Below are 14,455 nucleotides of genomic sequence, written 5' to 3'. Positions count from 1 at the left end.
AAAAATCCATATTAATCAAACTAGAGGCATTTCATTTGCCATGAACTCTCCCCTTCCAATTATCCAGTAATATCGTACAATGATATACAGTCATTTCACCATGAGATGGATGTTGGTTAACAGCAATGTGATGTCACAGGCACGCTAACTTTTTTTACCACATTTGTGTCGATTCAATTGACCGACTTGGAAAATTCCAATTCCCCTTTCTTTTCAGCTTTCTTATGTTATTCTCCTGTCCTGGCTAGTGTGGAACTTAAGTGACCTAACTCTCTAAACAGGGGAAATTTGTGCAAAGTAGTTGAAAGTAGACTGAGACGAAAGGGAAGCTCATCCGACAGGTGTCTAAGGCACTGGCCAAGTCTCTCTCTCTCTCGGTCTCTTCCTCTTTGTCGTTCTCTCTCTCTCATGCCATGGGCAGGTTTTGTGTTTGTGCACGCATGGCTGAACTTGGATGGTTCTTCTGACACTCATCCTCTGAAAGTATATGAGACTATTGAGGATGCTTTGCACCTCTGTGTTTTATTGTGAATCCAAATAAAAGATCTCAAGTGTGTGTGTATCTGTGTCTGTGTGTACATGTGTGTTTGACCATGACTGTTTAGGGACCTTTGCACCTAAATGTTTAATTATGAATACAACAAAAATGGTATGCGTGTGTGATGTGGGGGATTAAGGAGAGCAAGATGTTGCAGGCCAAGATGTAGGTCAAGGAGAGGGGCTGAGGAGGTTGTACCACCAGACCAGATTGCTCGTTAAGGGCCAAACCAAGCAAAAGTCTATCTGTGTGTTTTTCAGTGGCCACAAGCCAGCCATCTGCTCTTCTTTTATTCATTCAGATGTCTTCCATGGGCTGAGGGTGTTCATTTGGGTGTGCGCATGTGTACGCGTGTGTGCATGGTCACTTGCGGTCAAAAGTGTACATTCATGCCATTGTCCAAAGCCAGTTGGCACACGTCCAAACTAATCTTCTCAGTCACATGGCCAACTGTAGCTTCTCATTGGATGAGGGGATGGGGTAAAAAATCCTGGCCCAACGGTGTCTCGGGAGTTTTGGTGGCAGAGGCAAAGTGGGCACAGCACGGATACCCAAAGGATGTTACAGGGAGGAATTCCCTGTAAAAAAAACACAAAACAAAGAGAGAGTGACACGGGAAATAGTGGAAGAGAAGTAAAAGAGAGGAAGCGATGACCCAAGCAGAGAGATGATGATCTCACAACTAAATGACTAACAGTAAGTCAACTGTTTCCTATTTTGAACACGTATGACATCCACTGTTTTAGAAGGAAGTTGTTGATGCAATATATCAAGTAAAGTACATTGTGAAATGTTCTATTTGAATCAATGCTGAGTGAATGGACAGCACTGAATAGACTTGGTCTAATTGAGTTTGGATTGGGATAAGAGCTCATGGTCAACAACAGTGGTTGAGAAATGGAGATGACTCATTTACACTTACTTGATGGACTGGGATTTGGATTTGATGATCCGTGGCGACATTCAGAATAATATTTTGGCTTGGAATATGTTAAATATTTTTGCTGGGTTGAATGGAAAATCTGGATAGATTTTTTGGTGAAATGACACATTGACTTGATTCACAGATTCCGGTATTGAACGAGAACTTGGGGTTGTTTTGGATGAATTATATTGCTTATAATTTTGTCATCCATTTCTGCTCCATGGATTATATATTGACAACTGCAAACATTGTCCACACCTCATCATGCAGTGGGATTAAGACAGTTTCAGTCAATTCAAAACACAGTGCTTATCAAGAGACAACTACTAGAGACAACAACACGCAAGGCAAAATGGATGCCACCAGTGAATTCATGCAACATAACACCCCTTCTCTCCCTTCTCTCTTCCAGAACTCTAGTTTTAACCAACATACCTAAAGAAAGGGTCCGGCCCTTAAAGTGAACCAAATTATCACCAAGGTAACACCTTACCAAACCAAGTCCAGTGAGGGAGAGCGAATCAACAACAAAGAGTATCAAGATGAAGCTGGAGACAGCCCCAGATATGAGTGAGTGGCAAGAGGAAGACTTTGCCCTCAACTGCACCTACATTGTCCCTGACCAGATGTCAGCCCCCAGCATTGGCCTGCCTAAAGCCATGATGTCCATACCCCGCAACCTCACCTTTGAGTACAACACAGAGAACGAGGTAGGTACTTGACGTAATACAAACCCCATTCAGTAGCATTTCTATGTGCCAGATTTAGAAAGTCTGATGGGAATACAGTACGAGTGACATGTCTGTGCATTGGCATATTCTGTGATACACAATCATTTTTGGTTGGTCTGTCTATATGCTTGTGTAGTTTGTAGAGAATAATGAATGTCTTGCATACTCTATCAGTCTGAGTGAATTCAAGTCTAAATTCATCTGGGACAGCCAGAGGGTAAGGATTGTGTCAGGTGCAAGAAAAAGTTGCTCCATTCCATTCCTATGTCTGGTCTGTTTAGCGTGTCACAATGGCCAACACGTGGGAGCTCGGGTAAAAGGCCTAAACCTCTTTACTGTTACCATGTCTCTAGGTCAGTGTGACAGTCATGTCTCTGGGTCCACACACACACACACACAAAATCCCAAGGCTATGTGTGTCAGGAAATCCGCTTACTGGCTTGCTTTATAACCCTATGACTCACCTGAGAAGGTATCTGCCAGAGCATGAAGTTTGAGACTGAGGGTATCCTAAAGTGGACACCACACTAGACGTTTTCTGCAATATTTGCTGTAATGCAAAGTGACCTTGAAATTGTGGTCGAAAAGCCACCATTTTCGTCTTGAAAAACAAAGGCCACCGTTCTCTCAAGCACACTTCTCACTTGGTCATTCTTCACTTTTCCTGTGGTTGAGTGAGCATACTCTTCGTTCCTCTTTGTCTCAGTCTTTTCATCCTCTCTGCTGCTTTTTCTGCCTGGGCCTGCGAGGTGTGAAAACTGTGGTTATGAACTCATGTTGAGGCTTTATATGACTTTGTTAGTCACCTTCCACCCTCACAAACACAGACATCAGCCAAACCAGATGCAGCATGTTGCACAGTGCAAGACTTCCCTTTCACACCAAGGGGTTGTGAGAAGTCTGTTCCTGTTTCACCAGAGGCAAAGTGACCCTCAACTCTACTGCGTCATTGCAAGAAAGACAGATGCAGTACTTGCACTTCCAAGCACAACAGTTTTTATATGAGTGTCTCACTGAAACACACACATGTAAAATACAACATTTCAATGTTACAGCTTGTCTTTTGGTAAGGTTGTCTTTTTTCTCAGAGTAGCTCCCCTTTCTATAACTGCATCATGGTGATTTCTCCCCTGATTCGTTGGAAATTTGCTTTGGCAATCCATATGACCTGTGTGTGTGTGTGTGTGTGTGTGTGTGTGTGTGTGTGTGTGTGTGTGTGTGTGTGTGTGTGTGTGTGTGTGTGTGTGTGTGTGTGTGTGTGTGTGTGTGTGTGTGTGTGTGTGTGTGTGTGTTTCCCAGCAAATGTCACAATTCCAGAGGTTGTGTGAGTCAGCAGGAAACGGACACATAACAATTGAAATAAACTATGCACTACCTACATGTACTTAATCATCCTTGACAGACATTGTTTGTTACCAGTTATTGTTTAGTCATGGCGATTGACTGGGACACTCTCAGGTTGTTCACAAAGTTATTATTGAGCAAGAGAAATTTAAGTTAATTTTCATGTTACTGTTTTTTTTGGGGGGGGTTCCTTTTTTTTAGTTATGATGTACTTATTTTAGGAGAATATAAAGTAAGCTGATTTGGATTGGTTGGACCATTCCTTCAGTACCCTGAAGCGTGCTGGGGGTGCGAGGGTACACGTGGCAGATGGGGCGTGGGGTGTGCCAAGAGAGAAGGGCTGAGCAGTCTGTGTGTGTGTGTGTGGGGGGGTGTAAGTAGGTTAAGCTCCAACGATTAACTTTCGTTTGGCGTGCAGGGCAGGCATCGTCACGGGCCGCATTTCCTGGCTGTGAGAGGACCTATTCTGAGCAGGGACAGCTAAGGGGAAAGTGGGAGGGAGAGTGGTGGCGTGGTCCAGTCAAGAAGCGAGCGTCACTCACTCCCCCCCCCTCCTTCCTGCTCTTCTTATTAACCTGGCTGAGCGGTCGTTAACCAGCAGCCATGTTGCAACTCATTCATTAGTCCCGCTACACCGGGGCCGCACAACATCCCTGTCACACCCGCTCTCGTCTCTCCCTCCGTCACCCCCTGGCCAGGACGCAACAGATCTTCTCCTTTCCCTCCCTCCCTTCATCCCCCCTTCCTTCACTCTCTACTCCTTGTCTGCCCCTTTTGTACCCACTTATCACAGAACATTTTCCATTCATTGTAACTGGAGGTTTTGTAACTGAAAGATGATCTGAGAAGTATTATTGGTTCTCTCATTGTGTTTATGTCACGCCTTGGTCTTAGTATTTTGTGTTTTCTTTAATTATTTGGTCAGGCCAGGGTGTGACATGGGTTTATGTTGTTGTATTTCGTATTGGGGTTTTTGTATTTGGGATCGCGGCTGATTAGGGGTGTTGTATAGGCTTGGCTGCCTGAGGCGGTTCTCAATCAGAGTCAGGTGATTCTCGTTGTCTCTGATTGGGCTCCGTATTTAGGTAGCCTGGTTTCGCTTTGTATTTCGTGGGTGATTGTTCCGGTCTCTGTGTAGTTTCACCAGATAGGCTGTAATTAGGTTTCACGTTCCGTTTGTTGTTTTGTATTTTGCATCGTTATTTCATGTGTCACTTTTTCTATTAAAGTCATGAGTAACCACTACGCTGCATTTCGGTCCGACTCTCTTTCTACAAACGAAGAACGCCGTTACAGTTTACATGTAAATGGCCAAGTAGGTAGACTTTGGAGCACAAGGAAGTAACTTATGGCAAAAAAAGTCAATTTCTTCATTTTAAATTCAATTTCGAGGGAAGGGTTGCCCTGTATCTCCTTCTTGGAAAAGGGGGGTTCAAGACAAAACCCCGTAAGACCCCCACGCTATGTGTGCGTCCCACAGATGCTCCCATGCCAAGCTTGGGTGTCATCATACTTGATTTGTGCCTTATTCAAACTTCCAGTACATCCTAAATAATTCCGATTGAAGTGCGAGTCAGGCTGCTATTCCTGGCCGTCAGGGCTCAGGGCAGAGAGTTCTACGATAGCTATTTCCGTTTCCTTGTCCCAGCTCTCAAGATAACTGTGGATGCATATTTTTTTCTTTACTTCATGGGTGTAACTTTCGTAAACTCTGACTCAGAGTGTAGACATTGAACATGTACCGAAAAAGTCCAGGCACTACAGAGAGACTGGTGAAGATCATTCTCACTGTTGTACTCTACCTCGCCAGCATAATTAGTAGCATGGATTAGTGATTGATGATGTATTGTCTTGTGTTCTAGGTGACAGGCGTTTTCAGCAAAGAGTACATTCCCCAAGGAACTCGCTTCGGGCCCCTGCAAGGTGACATCTACAACAAAGACAACGTCCCCAAACAGGCCAACAGGAAATACTTCTGGCGGGTGAGCAGGCAGAATAACCGTTCAAGTTCACACACACACGGTTTGTTTTTTAATCGTGGTTCCTCGTTAAAGTTCATAGTTCTTCCTATCTTATCCTAGCAGGATTCTGGCAGCAACAAACGAGAGTTGGCACACTCAAAGGAAACAAGATTTAAAAAAAAAAAGTAGTTATGACTTGCTCTCAGTCAGCTGGAGTTGTATATCAAGACATACTGTAAATACAGCCATGAAACCACGTGAATAAAATTACACTGTGGTTTTTCTAGGGGGGAAATCTCAATGCCTTATCAAACAACAATCTATGGGAACTGTTTCTCGAAAGAGACGGGCAAAGAAGTTTGACTAGAATTTGGTCCTAGTTTTCTTCTCCAATTATTCTTAGAAGAAGAAGCAAAAGTGGTTAAACAGTTTCACACCAAGTCAGTCAGTTCCCATCTAAAAGGAAACCAAAATGCATTGCACAGAAGCCCAGAGGTATTCAGGGCTTTTGAACAGATTTTTGAGGAAGTTGTGGATCTTTTCACATACGCAAGTCTAGCGTCCTTCACAGTAACACTAACTGCTTTCCCAGAGCTCAAGTCCCTTTCAACAAGTTTGACATACAGGAAGTGATTGTTAGTGTCCCGTTCTCTCTCTCTCTCACACACACTTTCTTCTCATTCCCACACGCCCTCGTCCCCTCTGTCTCACGGCAGTGACTTATGTCATTCAGGAGTTTTCTCTGTGTCGTTTCCCCATTAAGGCTTTCTTGTCCTACGTTTTCACCTTTCTTCTGGCATTTCCTCCTGTAAGCCAGACCCGTCCCGTCCTACTACTGCAATATTGAAAGTCGGACTTGCCTTGAGAGTGTGCCAACGCTCTCTCGCCGGGCAGGTGTAGACGTGCCTGACGTGTGTCTGTGTGCCTGTGAGCACATGCCACTAGCTACAGTACAGTATGTGTGTGTTTGAGAGTCTGCCAAGACAGCCACTGTACATTTCCTCAGGAGGTACCAGTAAAAACAATTACAGTGCTCCCAATATTTAATACATTATTGAGAAGTGAGGAAATGTAATGGAAATGTGGAGGGTTGACAGTATTCTGACGTGGAGGGTTGACAGTATTGTGATGCATCTCCTGGTGGGAAGCAGCCATTCAGGTCTGAGCATATTGAGAGAAACCCCCCAACCAGAGTGAGAGAGAGAAAAGAAAAAAAGCTCTTTGCCCCGCCCCCCTCTCTGTCAGTATAATGTAGCAGCTGATAAAAGCAGTGACAGCGCTGATTTCACACCAGACAGTAGCTCAGGAAGACACACTCAGGACACAACACAAGTGGAACAATAACCAGCTCATTGGAAGAGGATATAGGAGTCTATTCTGCCCATGGCAGAGGTGAACTATTCTTTCTCTTTCATATATATATATATATATATATATACACACACTTTGATAACTGGTGTCAATGGCTGTCAACTACAATGACTGTTTCAGTCATGAGTGAATGAGTGAATGCAACAAAGTAGAAATCAGTCAGTTACAAAGTTGTGTACTAACTCATCTACTAATGTGGTGTGTCTGATGTTACACTGCGCTTAAATACAAATGTGCTTGTGTGTGTGTGTGTGTGTGTGTTCTATTCTATTACTTGATTGTATTATTATTATATTGTATTCTAATCCCCCTCCTCTCTTTTCCCTCTCAGATCTATAACAGAGGGCGGCTATACCACTTCATCGACGGCTATGACGTGCGGAGCAGCAACTGGATGCGCTACGTCAACCCGGCGCGCTCGCTGTCCGAACAGAACCTGGTGGCGTGTCAGAATGGACGAGACGTCTACTTCTACACCATCCGGCCTGTGGAGGCCAATCAGGAGCTGCTGGTGTGGTACAGCCAAGAGTTCGCCGGGAGACTGTGCAGCCAACCGGGAGACGAGCTCAAACAAAGTGAGTACCGTCTTTGATTATTTTGCCCTCCTCTCACCTGTTCACTCTCCTCGAGTCCTCCCCTTCTTTTCTCCACCCATCTTTCTCTCTGTGCTCTCATTTAATTGCTCCTTCCATCTACTCTCTAATTCTCTCTTTTTTTATATATCTGTGACTACAATGCAGCACTCTCCTTTGTTGTGGCACTTGAACTCAATGACAATCTGTCAGTGGGTGAGAGGACAAGGTAGTAAAAGACAGTCAGGTGTGACGTACACTGAGTTTTCTTTTCATACCTAGAGCAGATTTAAATCTGATTTAAATCTGTCTGCTCGATGAAATGACACAAAAGTGAGCACATTTTTTTTTGGTCTGATCAGACATTCATGATTGTCGTCTTCAAAGCTAGCATGAAGTACCTTTCTCATATTGAAAAGTTCTCAAGGGTTTATCAGATGGTAGACAATGGGACTGAGTGTGACGGAAACTTTCCTGTATCATTTACTTTCTGGAGCGGGTGGCATTGTTATTGTCATGGTTGGGTCATTTACTGTCAAAACACAATAGACGACTGCACCTGACTTAATGTAGAAGACACCCCACCCACCCACACACACACTCACTCTTTTTGACGCAACACAGGGGAAATCTCAAAGGAAGTAGGAAAGTCTTCTCAACAATGCCTGGTAAAGTCCATGAGTCATAGTCAGCTGTATTTTCAGGTATGGCAAGGTGTCCATGCATTACATGACAAATAGTTTTGTTGCCAGAAACTCTGCAAGGAGGCATACCCTATTACACTACAATTACATTGCACAGTCATTCAACCTGTTGACTAATGTTGACTAGGCTACAATGACAACCGCATTTATACAGTCCTTTTTACTATGTACTCCACACACTTGGCAACCCCTGATAAAGACTAGAGCAAATAGGCTAGGCTTCTAAGATTAAACATAGAAATATAGGATAAAAGTAGCCTCAATTGAATTAGTCTATCCATTGACCAATTTCTAGGCCTAATAAATGGCTGATTCTTTTTTCACTGAACAGGTTGGCACTGAACAGGTTGGCACTGAACAGGTTGGCACTGAACAGGTTGGCACTGAACAGGTGAAAATGGAAACGTCATGCCTAAGCTCTGTATTGTCACTCGAATGCATGGTTTAATTCACTACTGTAGCCTACAGTGGTTTGACTTTCCCTTTAATCCAGGTTGTAAGGCGATTCCTGTTAAACAATACGTCATGTGTCAGTTAAGGTACACAGCTACTCACATAAATCAGCAACCGTTTTTCTATGACCACAAGCCAGTAAACAACATTTTTTTTCTTTGCCCTGTGCCTATGGTGTGTACCTCGCGTTCCATGCGCACAGGCAATTCCTGTTTTTTTACCACAAGGTTCCCAATTAAATGTCAGTAGTCTGAAGCTGCATTTCCAAATGTCTTTCTTCCTGCGGTTCGGAGAAAAAATACACTTGTAGGGTAATTCACACCTTGCGACAGAAACGTCCCAAAAATGAAAGCTCTTGGTTTTACTATCAAGCCTACATGACACATACCCATATACACCCACACATTAAAACACACACACCTTTCTCAAAATGAAAAAAACAATACTATCTTTGAAGTGTCATCTAAAAACTGAAAACATCATCTTCATTTACCATAAGAGGGAGTGCCAGGGAGGATGTGAGTGTGCGAGTGCGGTGTGTCATTATTCACTTCTCACCTCATTAAGACTGTGAACTTTTGCGTTTGTCAATCAGTACTCGCCTATTGAAGGAAGGGTTGAAGTTGTATTATTGTGTGGATTGAACAGGTTGACACTACGTCTGACCTAGTGTCTTCTTTTCATCCATAGAACACATATGCGGAGATGTCAGAGAATCTGAGTTCACCAAACAACACCTACCTCAGCCGACCTGGCTCCTGAAAAAGAAGGACGATATGAAGGACGAGAGAGAAGATGAAGGAGAGGAGAGAATCGACGTAGAGGTGCTGGAGAGAGACACTCCACCCGACACGCCAGACGACCAAATCATGGATTTCAGCCAGAAGATGGAGAAGGAGGAGGTAACCCAGGGCCACCAGGGAGCCATACCCTCTCCTCAACCCGACCAGAGAGAGACCAACCTGGCATCTCACGACTACGGTTTCCCTGAGCACCACCCTATTGCCCCCTCCCAGCACCGTGACCTCCCCTCCACCTCCACGGGCTCTACAGCCACAGAGAGGGCCTAGTGTCCTCCTACCCCCTCTACTACCCCTCCAGACCCCTTCAATCCACCCATCAGCTTCTCCCCACATACAGCAGGCCCCACTACCCCCACCTCCTCCCCCAGTACTCCCCACCTTTCCCTGGGATGCTCCCTTCCAGAGGCCACCTGCAGCACAGTAGCTACCTGGGTAGCGATGGACTTCCATACCCCTCCATGACTTACCAGCCTGGTCTGCTCCCAGTGCCTCTGCCCTACCCCGTAGCTACTCAGGGAGGGCTGAAAGAGAGGACCCCAAATATGTCACCTCCTCATGGAGCCCCAGCCACCCCAGAGCTCTCCCCCCCGCCCAAGCAAGAGCACCAGATGCCCCTGCAGTCACCCTCTGGCTGTGAGGAGGCCATGAACCTCAGCCTGGACATGCCAAAGAGCAGCCCCTCGCCACCCGCTGCCCCTCGATACAAATCCCAACCCTACCCCCTGAAGAAACAGGACGGAAAGATCAAGTACGAGTGCAACGTCTGCCTCAAGACTTTCGGACAGCTGTCCAACCTCAAGGTGAGGATTTCAGAAGACATAGGTGGTTTTTTAGTGGCCAAATCTATTATTGTCTGTCATTGTGGGTTCCTAACTAATCTAGGCATTTTTCTTTTAGGTGCATCTGAGAGTTCACAGTGGAGAGAGGCCCTTCCAGTGTCACCTGTGTCAGAAGAGCTTCACCCAGCTAGCCCACCTGCAGAAGCACCACCTGGTCCACACAGGAGAGAAACCACACGAGTGCACGGTATGTCTGTGTTTTGATCCGCTTTCTCCAGTCTACTTGACCTCTAGGACACACACAAACGACACAATCACACACAAAAGACACAATCACACACACAAGACAAAACACACACACACACACAAACCCCTGCCCTGCCCCTGTGATATAAGGAATCCCTAGGCTTTTGTTGAACACTATATTGTAACTAAACTCAGCAAAAAAAGAAATGTCATCTCACTGTCAACTGCGTTTATTTTAAGCAAACTTAACGTGTAAATATTTGTATGAACATAACAAGATTCAACAACTGAGACATAAACTGAACAAGTTCCACATGTGTCCTTGAACAAAGGGGTGGTCAAAATCTAAAGTAACAGTCAGTATCTGGTGTGGCCACCAGCTGCACTAAATAATGCAGTGCATCTCCTCCTCATGGACTGCACCAGATTTGCCAGTTCTTGCTGTGAGATCTTACCCCACTCACCAAGACACCTGCAAGTTCCCGGACATTTCTGGGGGGAATGGCCTTAGCCCTCACCCTCCGATCCAACAGGTCCCAGACGTGCTCAAAGGGATTGAAATCCGGGCTCTTCGTTGCCCATGGCAGAACACTGACATTCATGTCTTGCAGGAAATCACGTACAGAACGAGCAGTATGGCTGGTGGCATTGTCATGCTGGAGGGTCATGTCAGGATGAGCCTGCAGCAAGGGTACCACATGAGGGAGGAGGATGTAACGCACGGCACTGATATTGCCAGCAATGACAACAAGCTCAGTCCCGTGATGCAGTGACACACCGCCCCAGACCATGACGGATCCTCCAACTCCAAATCGATCCAGAGTACAGGCCTCGGTGTAACGCTGATTCCTTCGACAATAAATGCGAATCCGACCATCACCCCTGCTGAGACAAAACCGCGACTCGTCAGTGAAGAGCACTTTTTGCCAGTCCTGTCTGGTCCAGCGACGATGGGTTTGTGCCCATAGGCGACGTTGTTGCCGGTGATGCCTGCCTTACAACAGGCCTACAAGCCCTCAGTCCAGCCTCCCTCAACCTATTGCGGACAGTCTGAGCACTGATGGAAGGATTGTGCATTCCTGGTGTAACTCGGGCAGTTGTTGTTGCCATCCTGTACCTGTCCCGCAGGTGTGATGTTCGGATGTACCAATCCTGTGCAGGTGTTGTTACACGTGGTCTGCTAATGCGAGGGACAATCAGCTGTCAGTCCTGTCTCCTTGTAGCACTGTCTTAGGCGTCTCACAGTACGGACATTGCAATTTATTGCCCTGGCCACATCTGTAGTCCTCATGCCTCTTTGCAGTATGCCTAAGGCATGTTCACGCAGATGAGCAGGGATCCTGGGCATCTTTCTTTTGGTGTTTTTCAGAGTCAATAGAAAGGCCTCTGTAAGTTGTTAGTGTCTTAACGACCGTTCCACAGGTGTATGTTCATGAATTGTTAATGGTTCATTGAACAAGCATGGGAAACAGTGTTTAAACCCTTTACAATGAAGATCTGCAAAGTTATTTTGATTTTTACGCATTATCTTTGAAAGACAGGGGTCCTGAAAAAGGGACATTTCTTTTTTTGCTGAGTTTATGTGGGTGTGATCAAGGTGTCAGTCCTATGTTTATTTTCCTAGTAGGGTTCTCCCACTGAAAATAACCAGTCTAGGGTCATACCCTGCTGGCACACAACCAGGGAAGGCCCTGTCTGATAATATAGAAACCAGGAGCCTGGTCTCACCCAGTTGTTCTAATGATATTACTATCACAGCATCATCCTATCCTGAACTCTCCTATCTATCTGTTCCTATTCATATAGGTGTGTGACAAGCGCTTCAGCAGCACCAGCAACCTCAAGACCCACCTGCGGCTCCACTCGGGTGAGAAGCCCTACGAGTGTAAGCTGTGTAGCACCAAGTTCACCCAGTACATTCACCTCAAGCTGCACCGACGCCTGCATAGCGCCCGCGACCGCCCCTACCACTGCCCGCTCTGCGCCCACGCCTTCCTCCACCGCTTCTCGCTGCGCATCCACCAGCGCAGCTGCTGTCCCGCTTCCCAGGCCCACGCTAAACCCCATGCCCACGCCCACATCTGTGATCTGGTTGAGCGCTTTGACACCAGCCCCGAGGCGGACACGCTGCCTGAAGGGGCAGGGCCGGCCCAGGTGGAAGCTGCAGTGGAGCGCTGGGTGGCCCGGAGCTTGGAAGGGCGAGACGGCAAGGAGGACCAGAATGAAGCCACCCTGCTGCTCAAGGCCCTCACGGCGGCCATTAACACCCCAGCTCCTCCCACCACCTCATCTCAAAGCCCTACTTCAGCCTATCAGGAGAGGGCTAGCGTGGTACGCTTCTACAACCGGCCAATGGTGAAAATGCAAGGGCAGTAGGGCAAAGTGGACAGACCCTTGTGGGGAAGGAATAAGAGAGACATTTTTAGGGTCTACCTCCTGAACGAAGGCCATTTAATGTTGCTAAGCCAGAGAACAATCGATAAAGTTGTCGCCAAAAAAAAAGTATTTCCCCAAGGGGAAGAGAGACTATTAAAAGCCAATAAGAGAGCAGCACCAAAACAAAGATCATTCCAAAGACATGGTGTCTTCTTATTAGCAGTGATGTGCTCGCAACTGTTTTCACTCAGGTTTACAGGTGTAATTGACATGGGATGTGTGAAAGAGTTTGCTGTACCCTCCTTTTTTTTACGAGTGCTTGTCAGCTATATTTGTTCAGTTGAGTGATTATTTTAATTGTTTGCGTAATGTTACATGTCTTGATACTTCCAAGGAGGCTTATTCCTTGGAAAACCCCTGGACCATTGCCAGGAACTATTACTGGGATATTTCATGTTTTATTAGTGGACAAGTCTTTGTGTGTATTTATTTATTTTTTGCTCAAAGGGCAGACCAGAGAGCTTGAAACTATGTGAATGTATTTGCCAAAAAACAACAAGAATCAAAGAAAATATGAGGATAAACAGGGCTTATGTAGCATAACAATTTTTGTTTACTTAAATAGTGTATTCTAATGTAATGTAGCAAAATGGAGGAAAAAAAGCAAACTAAATGTAGTCAGAATGTTATAACGTTCCGGTTCGATGCAAATAGCTTCTAAGGACTTCCTGTGAGTCATCTAGCGATGTTTTGGAGGTGCATACTTTTGCACAGAAACTTGCAAAAATAAAGTTTTTTTTTTGTTTGTTTTATCATTTTTTTTTCTTGGTATTTTTGTATGTTAAAACATTTATATTTGTTAAAACATTTATATTTGTAAGACATTTTTAACAGTTCTGTTTTTTTCTCATTGTGTTCCTGAATATATACTGATATAGCATTGTGTTTCTAGCTCTTTCTCTTTGATTCTGTTGTTATCTACCGACTGTCGATAAAGCTTTATTTCATTCGTCCTCTATACTGGTGGTAGATGTGAGCCAGAACCAAATGTACTGTAGTCTGTATTGCACATACCCCTTAACTCAGTCTGCTCCTAGTATTACTGTATATATGCTCAGGTGAATGGCTCTAGTCTCTTGTTATTTTACCAAAACTATCAACACAAGTAGCACTGGAAAAAGCCCGGAACTAGATCCATGTGCACCAAGGTTTATTTTACCTAAAACAAAAATTGTGGAATTGTTATAACATTGTTACTACTCTGAGTGAGTCGTGAATAGATTTGTTTTATATATACATATTTGTAGTTTTTGTACAGCATTTTGATGATACTTTCATAGTAAATGTCTCACATTAAACATATTGTTTCTCAAAATTGGATGTGTTTTGAATACTCTTTTCTCTCTTCATAAATTCCATAATTGTATATCCATGCTTACATGCACGCACACACAGACACCCCCTCACAAATCCCCCACATACTCTCGCCTCTCTTACTCATAACCCAACTCTAGAAAGTCCCACACAACCTCTCACTCAATACTCTTCTTTGAGTTCACTTTCTTTGACAATAGAGGAACTGAGAGTATGCACTGATGTTAACTAGAATCAGCATCACTTACCATCAGACGATACTAATGCACTAATAATGA

At 44.9% G+C, this 14,455-nt stretch overlaps 1 pseudogene; it reads left to right on the top strand.

Moving 5' to 3' along the window:
• Positions 1-1,399: 1,399 nt before the first annotated feature.
• LOC118398935 (PR domain zinc finger protein 1-like) lies at positions 1,400-14,181 on the top strand (annotated as a pseudogene).
• Positions 14,182-14,455: the final 274 nt, after the last annotated feature.

Source organism: Oncorhynchus keta, chromosome 20 (assembly GCF_023373465.1).
Source record: "Oncorhynchus keta strain PuntledgeMale-10-30-2019 chromosome 20, Oket_V2, whole genome shotgun sequence".
Lineage (NCBI taxonomy): Eukaryota > Metazoa > Chordata > Actinopteri > Salmoniformes > Salmonidae > Oncorhynchus > Oncorhynchus keta.
The sequence above is the reverse complement of the archived record's forward strand: the minus strand, read 5'-3'. Positions and strand labels throughout refer to the sequence as shown.